Source organism: Equus asinus, chromosome 4, assembly GCF_041296235.1.
Source record: "Equus asinus isolate D_3611 breed Donkey chromosome 4, EquAss-T2T_v2, whole genome shotgun sequence".
Taxonomy (NCBI): domain Eukaryota; kingdom Metazoa; phylum Chordata; class Mammalia; order Perissodactyla; family Equidae; genus Equus; species Equus asinus.
This window is the reverse complement of record NC_091793.1, coordinates 90,891,512-90,906,453: the sequence shown is the minus strand read 5'-3', so window position 1 is coordinate 90,906,453 and position 14,942 is coordinate 90,891,512. Positions and strand designations below refer to the sequence as shown.

General features: G+C 34.4%; 1 protein-coding gene across 11 annotated transcripts in view; it reads right to left on the bottom strand.

Annotated features, from left to right (window-relative positions):
- MBD5 (methyl-CpG binding domain protein 5) overlaps positions 1-14,942 on the bottom strand; it is a 409,939-nt gene that overhangs the window by 114,051 nt on the left and 280,946 nt on the right. For all 11 annotated transcript variants that reach the window (XR_011502803.1, XM_070507660.1, XM_070507659.1 and 8 more), the window contains one exon: positions 14,123-14,244. The gene's annotated coding sequence lies outside the window, so the exon portion shown is untranslated. The remainder of the gene's footprint in view (positions 1-14,122; positions 14,245-14,942) is intronic.

Sequence of the window (14,942 nt, the reverse complement as noted above, 5' to 3'; positions counted from 1 at the left end):
TTCTTAACTGAGAATTGTGACATAATCTGTTATTTCTTCTATGTTATAATATTTTTGCAATAAGTAAAGAGAAAACAAATCAGATTCTTTCAATACATATATGATTTTCTATTTGAAAGTCAGTTACCTGTGCAGAGGCTTTAACTCATTCAATGCTTTCTTTTCAGGGTTTTATTTTTTACACAGAAGTATAAAAGGGTGAAATGGCTTTCTACACTGGGAGAACATGGCTTCCTGAATGTAAAAGCTGACTTTTTGGAAGAGATGCTCTATACCAGTCTGACAGATGATAAAATTAAATTCTCTTGATGAACATAATTTTATAATGCAGACTCTAGATACAATTTTATTTTTTAATAATTTAACAGAGTTCACCTCAAATTAGGAAATGGCAACGGACTAATTGCACCTTATTGTGGCTAGATTTCAAAATTAGTAGATTACTATAATACTAAACACAATGCAAATAATCGGGGAAAATTCATAATGAGTCTTATCTGGCATAATCTAAAATTTAAAAATGAAAATGATTATGTGTGCATTTTTAACTGTCATATAAAAGCATTATGTTTTATTATTTGAATATTTTTTGAATATTTTTAAACAATATTTTAATGCAAGCTTAAAAAATGATGGTGCAGACTTTTATAGAGACCTTTTAAAATACCAGCAACATTAAACAGTGTGCACCCTGTAATGTGGAACCAGAATGTTTCTGAGGTTTCACAGTAAATATCAGCAATGCAGCACACTCTACCTCAATTTTCAATATCTAGGTCACATGGACCACTTTGAACACCGTGAACAGGAAAAAAACCAAGCAGGCAGATTTCTGTAGAGCCACCAAGAAATCATAACATTCAAATTAAGAAAAAATAGCATAACATGGTTTTTAAAATATTTCCTACATGAAATAGAAGACAGTGCCCTAAAAATGAATTCACCTATTATGTCAACTGAACAATACGTTTGAGAAGTGTTATTTACTTAACGTCCTTTATTTTTACTACTCCCGTAGATTGTGTGTGTGTGTGTGTGTGTGTATGTGCGTGCACACTGAACAGTCAGGAACACATAAGAAGAACGTACTGAAAATAAATGTATTATTAATCAAAAAGCACATGCAATTAAGGAAAAAATCTTGTAGTAGTTAGCAGTAACCAGAAACTATAGCTTCCAATTACAATAAAGGCAAATAGGTATGATAACGCAAACTGAAATTGCAACCTTTTTACTCACATGAAAGACACAGAAGGTTGACAATATATTTTAACTATGAAAAATGCACAGTGGTTTTGTAATTTCTTTTACCCATAATCATATAGTTGCAGATATTTGGACCTTGAAATCGTCTCTACTGTAATTTTTTATTATTTTCCTTAAAATTTACTAGATTTATTAGGTTATGGATTTGAAACTTCTCCTTGCCTCATCACCAAGTTATTACGTGAAGGACAGGAAGTAAATATGTTTCTCAGCAAAAATGAGAGACGCTAATAATCTATAATAAAAGTCTGCTACCATTTATAATTTTTACACATGTACAGTTCTTTTTAAGGGAGACAGAAATGAAAGCAACTTGTCTAAGTGCATCTTTCTTAATCTACTGAATATCACTAAAGGGAAATCGCACATATGTCAGTGTAAAAATTAAGATGGGAAACAATGAAAAACTACATTTAAATGACTAGGATTTATAGAGAGAGAACTTTGATAAAGAGATTATTCATATTATAAAGACTTGGCTATAATCAACGTATATTTCTTTAACAGCATGAAAGCTTATAAGTATCTTTTAATCAAGTACACAAAGGAACTGCTTACCACTGCAAGAAAGCGGGAAAAACACTTTTACATGTAACATTCCATTGGTTGGCAGGAGTTCCCTTTAAAGTACCAAAATTTTCATATAGATACAGGTTACGGGATTTGGATAAGAGAAGTTACTCTAGTTATGGAGATATTCTAGAGGTGGTTTAAAAATGGGTCTATAGTATGAAGAAAAAGGGGGAAAATGGGCATTATATATTTTATCTCAATTTAGTCATCATCACCACCTTATGAGAAAGTATTTTGATCCTCATTGCTGTCAACTAACCACAAATAAAAGATATAAACTTCTAGAACACAAAGTCTGGTTTAAAGTTAATTTATTGCTATTCTATGCCAAATAACATTTATATTCAATAATAAGAGCTGTGTTGGTATCAAGTGATAGATGGAAAGTACTGCTAGAGTAGGTAGAGATTATATTATTTCTGAAAAAAGTAACTTCTGTTTTGGCTTGGGGATTAATGTATTATATAAACATAATTTATTAATATAATATAATGATAATAAAAATATATTTTGCTTTTACTAGGAGAAAGTATTTAACTTGTTTTTAGATGATTCTATTTCATGCTATTGATCCATTTATTTAGTTCTTTGTCTAAAAATATACTACCTATGTCATTATTTTAATAAACAATTTTATTGCCTATATTTTGTGCTAAGTGTTATAAATATCACATAATTTCATCCAGGAAAACCTAGTCTGTTAGTTTATGTTGCTATATTTCAAACTCTAGCTAGAACGACCTTTGTTAAATGCCATTTGATCTGGCCATTTTTCTGCTTACAAACTTTCATTGACTTCTAACTAGAGATGGTAGGTAGACCATACTCGTTTTTACTTCTTTAAAGATTGGCTAAAATGACAGTACAGGAATAAAAAGTAAATAACACCACAATGGATGGGGATAGACCATGAAAAGCTCAGAGATTTCAAAACATTAATGTGAGCTGGAAAATAGAGAGGAAAAAAACTGCTCCAGTGGGGCACAGGAAGCTGTGGCCTACAGCAGACAGGGAGTGGTGAAAGCTAAGGTGGGACCCATTGATCTATAGAACCACAAGAGGTCCAGAGGCTCATGATGCCTGCTAAGAGGGCAGCAGTGAGAGCACGAGTGAGAGGCACGGCTGAAAATGGGGAGACTAATTGAATGTTTGTACAGACGTACCTCACATTATTGTGCTTCATAGATATTGTGCATTTTTTATAAATCGAAAGTTTGTGGCAAGCCCCTGTCGAGCAAGTCTATCGGCACCACGTTTCCAACAGCATTTGTTCACTTTCTGTCTCTGTCATATTTTGGTAATTCGCACAATATTTCAAATTTTTTTCATTATTATTATACCTGTGATCAGTGATCTTTGATGTTACTGTTGTAATTGTTTTGGGGCACCGTGTACTGTGCCCACATATGACAGTGAACTTAATCTATAAACGTTGTGTGTGTTCTGACTGTTCCACTGACTGTCCCTTCTCTCCTCCCACACAATCCCAGTTTCTCTACCTCTCTCCTTGGGCTTCCCTATTCCGTGAGACAAAATATTGAAATTAGGCCAGTTAATAATTTGGATGGCCTGTAAGTGCTCAACTGAAATGAAGAGTTGCACATCTCTCACTCTAAATCAAAAGCTTGAAATGATTGAGCTTAGTGAGGAAGGCATGTTGAAAGCTGAGATAGGCCAAAAGCTAGGCCTCTTATACCAGTTAGCCAAGGTGTGAATGCAAAGGAAAAGTTCTTGAAGGAAATAAAAAGTGCTACTCCAGTGAACACACGAATGATAAGAAAGCGAAAAGGCTTATTACTGATATGGATAAAGTTTTAGTGATCTGGATAGATCAAACTAGCCACAATACTCCCTTAAGCCAAAACCTAATCCAGAGCAAGGCCATAACTCTCTTCAATTCTGTGAAGACTGAGAGAGGTGAAGAAGCTGCAGAGGAAAAGGTGGAAGCTGGCAGAGGTTATTTCATGAGGTTTAAGGAAAGAAGTCGTCTCCATAACATAAAAGTACAAGATGAAGCAGCCAGTACTGATGTAAAAGCTGCAGCAAGTTATCCAGTAGATCTAGCTAAGATAATTAATGAAGGTGGCAACAATACACAACAGATTTTCAATGTAAAGAAAACAGCCTTATATTGGAAGAAGATTCCATCCAGGACTTTCATAGCTAGAGAAGAGAAATCAATGCCTGCCTTCAAAGCTTCAAAGGACAGGCTGACTCTCTCGTTAGGGGCTAATGCAGCTGGTGACTTTATGTTGAAGCCAATGCTCATTTGCCATTCTGAAAATCTTAGGGTCCTTAAGAATTATGCTAAATCTACTCTGCCGGTGCTCTATACATGGAACAACAAAGCCTAGATGGCAGCATATCCGTTTACAATATGTTTTACGAATATTTTCAGCTTATTGTTGAGACGAACTGCACAGAAAAAAAGACTCCTTTCAAAATATTACTGCTCCTTGACAATGCAGTAATAGTCATCCAACAGCTCTGATGGAGATGTTCATCTCTGATGAACAAGATTAATGTTGTTTTCATGTCTGCTAACACAGCATCCATTCTGCAACCCTCGGATCAAGGAGTCATTTTGACTTACAAGTCTTTTCATTTAAGAAATACATTTTGTAAGGCTATAGCTGCCAAAATAGTGATTCCTCTGATGGATCTAAACAAAGTAAATTGAAAATCTTTTGGAAAATGTTCACCATTCTAGATGCCATTAAGAATATGTGTGATTCATGGAAGGAGGTAAAAGCATCAGTATTAACAGAAGTTTGGAAGAAGCTGATTTCAACCCTCCTGGATGACTTTGAGGGGTTCAAGACTTCAGTGGAGGAAGTAACTGCTGATGTGGTAGAAATAGCAAGAGAACTAGAATTAGAAGTGGAGCCTGAAGATATGACTGAATTGCTGCCATCTCATGATAAAACTTTAACAGATTAAGGTTGCTTCTTACAAATGAGGAAAGAAAGTGGTTTCTTGAGATGTAATCTATACTTGGTAAAGATGTTATGAAGATTGTTGAAATGACAACAAAGGATTTAGAATAGTACATAAACTTAGTTGATAAAGCAGTGGCAGGATTTGAGAAAGAATGACTCCAATTTTGAAAGAAGTTCTACTGTGGGTAAAATGCTATCAAACAGCATCACATGCTACGGAAAACTCATTCATCAAAGAAAGAGTCAATCAATGTGGGAAACTTCATTGTTGTCTTATTTTAAGAAACTGCCACAACCACTCCAACCTTTAGCAACCACCACCCTGATCAGCCAGCAGCCATCAACATCGAGGCAACACCCTTCACCAGCAAAAAGATTGTGACTCACTGAAGGCTCAGATGATAGCTGGTATTTTTTAGCAATAAAGTATTTTTTTATTAAGGTATGTACATTGTTCTTTTAGACATAATGCTATTGCACATTCAACAGGCCTCAGTATAGTATAAACATAACTTTTACATGCACTGGGAAACCAAAAAATTCATGTGACTTCTTTAATGGGATATTGGCTTTACTGTGGTGGTCTGGATCCGAACCTACAATACCTCCGAGGTATGCCTGTATAAGGAACAGCTGGCATCCACACCCACTGAAGCAAGGCATTCCTAAAGCAACAATCAAAGGGTTCCCCTTGAAGGAAATCGATCCTAGAGCAAAGAAGATCTTTGGTATCTGGCATGTAGGGGATGGACTCTCTACTGTAAAGGCCAGTTCTCTGGTCTCATCACCCTAAACACTTGAAGTCAGGAAAAGCTGCCTTTGTATACAAAGCACCTAATCAGCTGTTTATGGTATCACTATTAAATATGAACCTGTAACCAAGGATTGCTGGATATTTAAAGAAAGCTTCCTGCATAAAGAAGAGAAATAAAAATAAGCAAATAGAAAAAAGAAGCTGAACTGGACAAAATGGGTAATTTGGGGGAAAAAAGTGAACTTTAAAAAGAACTCTAGCTAGTATCCTCAGGGACAGTGAGCAGATATCAGATCCACAAAATAATAATGATGATGATTCTAAGAGTAATGATAATAGCAAATACATATAAGGCTTTCTATATGTCAGATATTCTTCTTAGTGTTTTACATTTATCGGCTCATTTAATCCTCAGAATTCTGAGATAGGTATACTGTTATTATCTCCATTTCAGATAAGGACAGACACACAGAATTTAAAATTGCTCAATGTCACAGAGTCACTAAGAGTGGGACATGGGGATTCAAACTCTGTTGCTCCAGAATCTGTGCTCTTAATCACTACCTTCTTCATCTTAAAACAAACAAAATAAATGACAAACAAAAACTTCAGAGAATATCAAAGACTCTTGGAAAATAAAAATATAATTTTAAATTTCAACCATCTTATGAATATCTTTTTTTCTTTTTGGTTTGGTTTTATGAATTGAAAGTATATCCCGGAAATAGATATAAAAAGAAACAGAAAGTATCATTGAAAAGGTGAGACATTAGATGTTCAGCTCATGTGGTCCCTCACAGAATAATAATAGAAGCTACAGAAGGAAAGGAAAAGAAAAGAAAAGGAGGGATGGCCCAGTGGTGTAGTGGTTAGGTTTGTGTGCTCTGCTTTGGTGGCCCAGGGTTCACAGGTTCTGATCCTGGGCACGGACCTAGCACCGCTCATCAAGCCATGCTGTGGTAGTATCCCACACAAAACAAAGGAAGATTGGCACAGATGTTAGCTCAGCGACAATCTTCTTCAAGCAAAAAGAGGAAGATTGGCAACAGATGTTACCTCAGGGCCAATCTTCCTCACACACAAAAGAAAAAGAAAAGAAAAAGGAGGAAATTACTAAAGAAATAATTTCCTAGGGATGAAACTCTTGAGAGTACTCACTGAATACAACATGAATAGATAAAAGCCTACACCTAGACACATCATTAGGAATTGAAAAACACCAAGAAAAACAAGAGTGGACCCCAAAAGTTGCCAGAGGTGAAAAGCAGATGAGCTACACAGGACTAACTTAGGCTAGTGTTAAAGAATTTTAGAAGACTGTGGAGCATCGCCTTCCAAGTTCAGAGAGAAAACGATTTTTATACTAGAATCTCAGACAAACTAGAATTCAGATGGCAAGCAGTAAGATAGGCAGCAATTACTCCTTCTCAGCACCTTTTTAAAGGCGGTCCCTTTCCTACAGTTTTTAACATGATGATTGTTAAGACTGTTATAAAAAGAAGTTAGTAGAAGCGGTACCAAATGTCAGTTTTTAGACAGTGTTTCATGGACAGCACGTAGTTAAATGCAGCACCTTTTAATGTGTTTTCTCCCTCTCCAAGACTGATGCACACCTCTTCCCACCTTCCTGCAGTCAGGCCCTGCCCCCAGGCTTGTACCTTTTGATGTCAGATGATGGATACACCTCTAGTGAAAATAAAATAAAGAACATATCAAACATGTGAAAGTTCAAAATGTTTAGCATCCATATATTCTTTCTTAGGAAATTGCTAAGGGTATGCTTCATTAAAGAAGGATGTACAATAAAAAAGAGAAAAATGTGCATTGCCATGGCACCAACAGGAAGCTCAGGGAAGGGCCCCAGGATGACAGTTGTGCAGCCAGAGGGTGTGAGGCTCTGGAAGAGCAGTTCCCAGGGAAAAGAACAGAAAAAGAGACAGATGCACCAGAATGTTTCACATAATGGAGAGTTGGAAAGAATCTGGATGATGATAAAGACAAATAATGCAAGAAAAACAAAAGGAATTCAAAATTTTAAGGAAACTAAAAAATTGCATGAATAAGGACATATAACCAAAGAAGACTACTTGGAACTATAATTAATCATTAATTCAAATGTTTCTGTGTCCGGCACTGTTTTAGCTACTGAGAATATAGTAATGAGGGGAAAAATAATAAACTAAAAAACATCAAACAAATTAGTTAAAATAGATAATAATCCTTGTTTTCTTGAAGCTATAGTCAAGAATGGGGAGAGCGACAAAAATTTCAAAAATTAAGTGAAATAAAATATATACGTTGTACTAATAATAAGTGTAATGGAGAAAAACATAACAAGGCAAGTAGAGCAACAATCCCAGGCAGGCAAGTTGCTATTTGGGATAAGATGTCCAGGGACAGCCCTATCTAACAGCAGCCACTTGGGTCAAGAACTTAAGGAAGGGAAGGATCAAGCAATGTGGTCATTGGTGAATGGACGTTCCTGGTGAAAAGAACAGCAAATACTAAGATCCTTTTCACACAATAATATGAATACTTAATTTGGTTATAAAATAGATGTAATTGGCACCAATTTTAGAAATACAAAAACGAAACAACTGAGGACAGAACCACAGAGAAGGTGAGTGCACTAAAAACGTCATCTGACAGAGGGGACAATCCTTAAGCAGCATCTATAGTTAATGGGACAAGAAGTAAAGGTATTAGTTTATTACCTACAGTTACAACAGAGAAGCCAAAAATAGAGATAAAACTAAATGAAGAATGACAGAGAAAAGGTGGAGGTGTGTAGGGTGAGTGAGTGAATATGTAATGCCTCCTCCTTTTATATGTGTGTGTGTGTTAACATATGACACCGAAAAGTGATAAATAAAAAATGTAAGGTGGAAGCAAATTACTTTTACCTGGATAAAGGAAGATAAATATTAGCAGGAAAAGTAGAAACAAAAGTGAGGCTTAAGTGGGAAAAGCTGGACCAAAGAACTATTGATTTTAAACATGTACGCATATTAATTTGATTTAAGCACACTTACCCACCCACACCCACACCCTTTGGAGGTTTTCCATTGCTCTTACGATAAATATCCAAAACATGGTCTACCAGGCCCTGCGTGCCTCACCAGCCTCACCTCATGCCTCCCTTCCTTGCATTTTCTGCTCTAGCCACCCTGGCCTCCTTTCAGTTTCCTGAGCAAGAAAGACCCTAGAAGCTTCTGTCTATGCTCTTCCTTCCATCTGAAATGTTTCTGGCCCAACATTCCCCACCCCCGGGCTGACTTATCCATTAGGCACAGTAGGCACAAAAGGGTAGGGCCCACAATACTTTTAGAGGTCCACGAAAATGTTTTAATATATACTATTAACATATTTATCTTCATATCAGTATAACTGCAAAATATAATTTTAAATATTTTTTATGGAGGAAGGGGCACATGAAGGCAAAAGTGTCTAGGACCCACAAGTCATAATGTGGCCCCTGCCTATCCAACTCCCTAATTCCATTTGATCTTGTGAATCCTACTCCCTCAGACCTCAGCTAAAGTGCCCCTTCTTCAGGGATCCTTTGCCTGATTCTCCCAGATTATATGAGGTCCCTATATATGTTCTCCCATCACCTTGTAATATGGAAATGAAATAAATAATTGCGTAATTTTCTTTTTAATGAAATCAGGAACCACGTCTATCTTGTTTACTACAGTCATGTGTTTCTTAATGATGGGAATATGTTCTGAGAAATGTGTCATTAGGTGATTTTGTCATTGTGTGAACATCATAGAGTATAATGACACAAACCTAGATGGTATAGCCTACGATACACTTAGGCTATATAGTAGTAATCTTATGGGACCACTGTGGTACCTGTGATCCGTCGACTGAAATGTTGTTATACGGTACATAATTGTACATCCCCAGCACAAAGCCTTGTATGTAGTGATGTGAGACCCTGAAGGACTGAGAATTTTCTACTGTGGCTCTCTCCCATATTTAGTTTTCTGATCCTGGACTTACTACTTACTATTTAATCTCTTATTGACTCAGTTTCCTTATTTTAAAAATAGAGATAATAATGGAGCTTTGTGTTAGAAGAGTGCCTGGCACATAGTAAACCCTATTTAAAGCCTAGTTCTTCTTCTTCATGCTTTAGATGATTGTTACTACACCTCTCTTTTTATTGCTATTATCGTCATCATTATTATTCTATACATTGGGTGAGTTAGGAAAATGTTTTGGTTTGTTAATTCTCTTTTACTATCTATTATGTAAATATGTTAAAAAAAGGGAGGCCATTTTAACAACTTAAGTCACAAAGATTTTAGTGAAGAGTTAGAGAAAGCAAATAACTATAAAGACAGAAGGAAACCAAGGTTTGGGTAACTGAAAATACATAATTATCCATGAATTCAAGACTTCAGGGTTTTCAAAATATCCACAGTAGCCTTTTACCTGATAAGATCAGGCCAGAAGAATATTTTTATCAAAGAATAGTAAAATTGGAATTCTCTCAAATACAAATTTCCATGAAAATCTAATAAAAATGAAAGGTAGAATTTACTATTTTTTTTTTTTTAAAAAAAAACTTACCTATTTACTCTGAATAGATGCTCTACAAAGCTGAACACAATTTTCAAGAGTGATACTATTTTCTTGGGGTTACAATTTTTTATACATAATTCCTTTGTAGGTAAATAAAAACACCTACCCCAAAGCAGTAAAAGTAAAATAAAGCAACAGTAATGAAAAGCCTACCAACGGTTTTCATTTTGGTAAATATTTGTCTTACCATTTAAGCTTCAGACTCCTGAGATGACCCTTGGGATAAAGTGACAGACTCAGGTTTGATTCCCTCTGGTATTTTGAACAGTACTCCACAAACTAAGGATCATTTTTGAGGATAAATGACTGGCTAGGAGCACTAATGTCCCAAGGCTTTGCCTGGGGCCTATAATCTCACCTAATCATTATTCACAACCCCCTAGAAAAGCCTAACGCTAAAATTGTGATTGCCAGTTAGAACTAAACTTGCAAATTCATTTTTGAAAATCCTTTCTTCTTTCATGATTTCATTTTTTTGCTTAATTCATGTGAATCTTTAGATATCAAGTGCAAAAAGCATTAAAAACTAGAGCAATCGCCAACCTGTTTTGAGCGTTGCTTTCTTTACTAATTTATAAAAAGACATTTTAATAACAAAAATGCTTAGGGACTACACTACATAATACATGCAACTGGATATAGAAAGTCCTTAAAAGGGATACGAAAAGCAGTGATAATGAGGAAGAGTTTAGTAAATTTAGAATTTTGCAACTCAGTTCTCATAAGCCATCTTTTATTTGAAAGACCAGAAGAATTTTTATAAATGCAAAAATGAATTGAGGAATGCAATAGTCCCTGAAAATCAGGGAGTAAACTAGAGTCAAATCATGCCACAAATTTCTTTAATGAGGGCTTTCATTTTTTTTGCTTAGGATGTAAAAAAATATTATTTCTTGCCATCTATGCCAAATCTTTCCACTCTTGCTTTATTTTTAGGATTCACCATTGCAATCCTCTCTCTGTTCTTCCAGTAACTCTGTCTGCTTGAGTTGATAGTGAAATACAATTTCTTACTGATTATAACACTTAAGAGTCTCCTCTTTTAAAACCAGCAATGAAGAGTGAGGGCTATGTGTCTCAGACTGACTGGGGTAGAGTCAGATGCTTTACCTCTGTAAAGTGGAAATAATTGTTCTTACCTCAAGGTACACTGTGAGGATTAAATGAGACAAATGATCGAAAGTTATTTAGTGAATTGTCTAATATATAGTAAGAACTCAATAATTGGTGTTAATAATGATAACTTCTTAGAATCTTTTATTTTCTTCTTAAATGTCTTGTGAGAAAACCGTAAAAAGATCATTGTGACTCTGGACAAACTCGAGTTAAACTCTCTGGTCTTTTGTTTTCTCATTCATAAAGTGAAATGATATAACAATATTAATCCAAAGGTCTCTCTTAACTATAAAAACTTACATGATTTTACTTAGCTATGGCTAAAGTTCAGACTTATTTTCCTTCTCTGCTATTCATATGTATGACAATTCTATTTCTGGTTGAGATTAACTTTGTTTTTGTATCCTTCTTCTTTGAATAAGAACCACATCTGATGATATTCTGTACTCTTGTTGTCATTGGCAATCATGGGATATTTTCCTAATTTCCTATGATGAACTACTACCTTCACTATCAAACCCCAGAGAAAACCCTAAGAAGGTAGTTCTTCAGAACTGATATATTAAAAATAATCAGATATTCATCACACACAACATGTAAAAGTTTGTATTCTATCTAATCCAAGGATTTAAAATACATAGTATACATATATATAGTAGACCCTAACAATATAGTAACATAATTCACAATTAAGGATAGTACCTTCTGAGGACACAAAAACGAAATTTATATCATGGTGTAAAAAGAGTTACAGCTTCTAATAATGTACTTCAGTAAAAAAGGAAACAGAGCCTTTTTATTAAGACATAACTTTAGTAAGAAAAAAAAGTAACAAAAAAACTCAGATATGTATATTTAATACATGAGATACAAGCCACACATTTTTTTTGGTCACAAGTATTTAGTATAATTAAATTCTTAGAGAGACTATTCTCAAATCCTAAATTATGTAACACTAAGCTAATGCTGATCTTTGGTGTAACATTATAAGTATGTTGCAGTGGAAGTCTGATTTTACCAAGACAAACTAAAGCAGATGTAAAATACAGGTTAGGTAAAATTACCTTTAAAGTCATTGTACATACTGAAATATTAAAATATAAAATGATTTAATGTCTGGATTTGCTTCCAAATAATATAGGAAGTATAAATGAAACAAGATTAACCATGAGTTCTTAATTATCGAAGTAAGATTGAGGTACACGGGGCTTCATTATACTATTCTGCCAAATCTTCTATGTTTGAAATTGTCCGTAATAAACAGTTAAAAAAAGAAAAAAGCCAATGTATAGACAGATACCAAACCAGAAGCCAAGACGAAAAAGACAGAGAGATTTAACCTCATAAAATGCTAATCTTATATGGTAAAAAAAAAAGCACATAAAACAAAAACAAAACATAAAAAAATGAAAAAATGGGTAAACAATTATAAAAAGTGATTTACAGTGTTAATATTCTGAGTATGATTCTTGATTCTTATCAATCAAGAAAAAACAAAGACCCCAAGAAAAATTTGGAATGGGGCATAAATGAGATAGTCATAAAAGAAATATAAAGGACAAATGAAAATATAAAAAATATTCATCTCGCTAGTAATCAAATAAATGAAAATTAACATGCCATACATTTTTCTCATTTCTGGTTTATTTAAAAACAAAAACAGTAATACCAAATGACAAAACTATAGAGAAAGTGGCACTCTCATACACTGCTGGTAGAAATGCAAATTGATAGAGCCTTTCAATAAATTTACCCTTTGATCCACCAATTCCATTTTTAAGAATATACCATAAGCTAGCATTTTCCCAACTGTTTAGTGGGATGTTGACAGATGTTATCTGTGTGTGTGTGTATGTAAGCCTAAATTTAATTTTAAATGCAAGTTTATACAATGGCATTAAAAAATTTTTCCCTTTCTAAATTTTTTCTTTTGCTTTTTAAAAAAAAAATAGACTTTACCTTTTAGAGCAGTTTTAGGCTCACAGCAAAAGTGAGCAGAAAGTACAGAGATTTCCCAAATCCTCCCTGCCCCTAAATATGCACAACTTCTCCAATCATCAACATCCTGCAGACAGATCTTATTTTAAGAAAGGATTCTATAGTCAAATAAGTTTGATTTCTAATATCTTAGTATATTACTATACATTGCTATTCTCTAAGATGATGAATAACAGACACTAGTTCCTTATGTTATAAGGCATGAAACCCTTTCATCAGAGAGCATGTTTAGGAACTAAGGTTCTGCAACACTTACTTTTGGAAATTGTCCTAAAAAAATCATTAGACATGAGTACAAAGATGTTTGTACAAGGATGTTCACTGAAATCATATTAACCACAGGGAAAAATTGGAAACATCCCTAAATACTCAACTGGAAAGTGGTTACATAATTTATGTTATATTCTTAAACTGGACTATTGTACAACCATTACACAATGGTAATGTGTATGATATTTACTGACATGAAAAATGCCACAACAAATTGCCCAGTAAGAAATGCAGTCTAGCTAAGAGCATTTATATTCTATTGTTTCTAGTCCTAATCATAACAATTATATAAATACATATATTATACATCATATACTATATGTCAATAAATTCAGAAAGAACAAAATATAAAGAGTAGTTATCTCAAGGTGGTAGGATTATTATAATTTCCTGTATTGTTATCTTTTTTTTTTTTACAGTGAACACGTATTAATTTTATAATAGAAATATTTTTTGGAGGCAACATGTTTATGTATCTTAACTGCTTGGAGACATCTGGCATTTTAATCTATAGATGTCAGTCAGATGTTTTTCATATTTAGTAAAATTAAGTTCACAGACAAGAAAATTATAGTCATATAAAGAATTCATGGAGAGAACACACAATTCCTACCTTCTGGAGAGAAACTGATAAAAACATAACAAGTGCTGTGAGACCCAGCAGAGTAATGGAGGCAGTAAATCTCTAGATGCTCTATGCCTTTATGAGTCCCTATAAGGGAGTACCTCTTCTCTCTGTAACAGAAATAACATAGACATACACATTTATTTAAAGGAGCAGCTGAATGAAAATCATCCTTAAGTACAGACTGGAGCTATTCAGGCCACCTGTGTTCAAGCAGGGTCTCACAGTTAAACAGTTGGAAATATTACCACTTACTTGCTGTATGTCCTTGGGAAAGTTATTTACCTTCTCTGTTCCTCAGTTTTCTCATCTGTTAATGGAGATTATAATAGTACTCAACTAGAAGGGTTGTTGTAAAGGTTAACATTCACAAAGTACTTACAACAGTGGCACACACCATAGTATATGCTTTATAGGTGTTTTTTTAAAATCAATACCTGGGTGGGGTTGATTATATTAACAGAAATCTTTCAGAGCATATTAAGGTCATTGACATTTTACTCTTGTTAACATCTCAAGTAAGTCTCACCTCAATTCTGTGAAGTACATATTATTATCATCTGGCCCTCAGTTTTGCAAATCAGAAACTCGATTTTATCAGCTCCCCAAACTGTTACAAACACACAAGAAACTGATCAGTTTAAAAGGGGAACTTTTTTGTTGTTCCAAAATGACAGCCAATGGATTGGATAAAATACTATTTACTGATATCTGGTCTATCTAAGTACCAAACCACTTAGAAATTACCTGATTAGTATAAAATTAAAGCAAGGAGAACTGAAAACTCAAACTGGACCTTCTTTCAAGC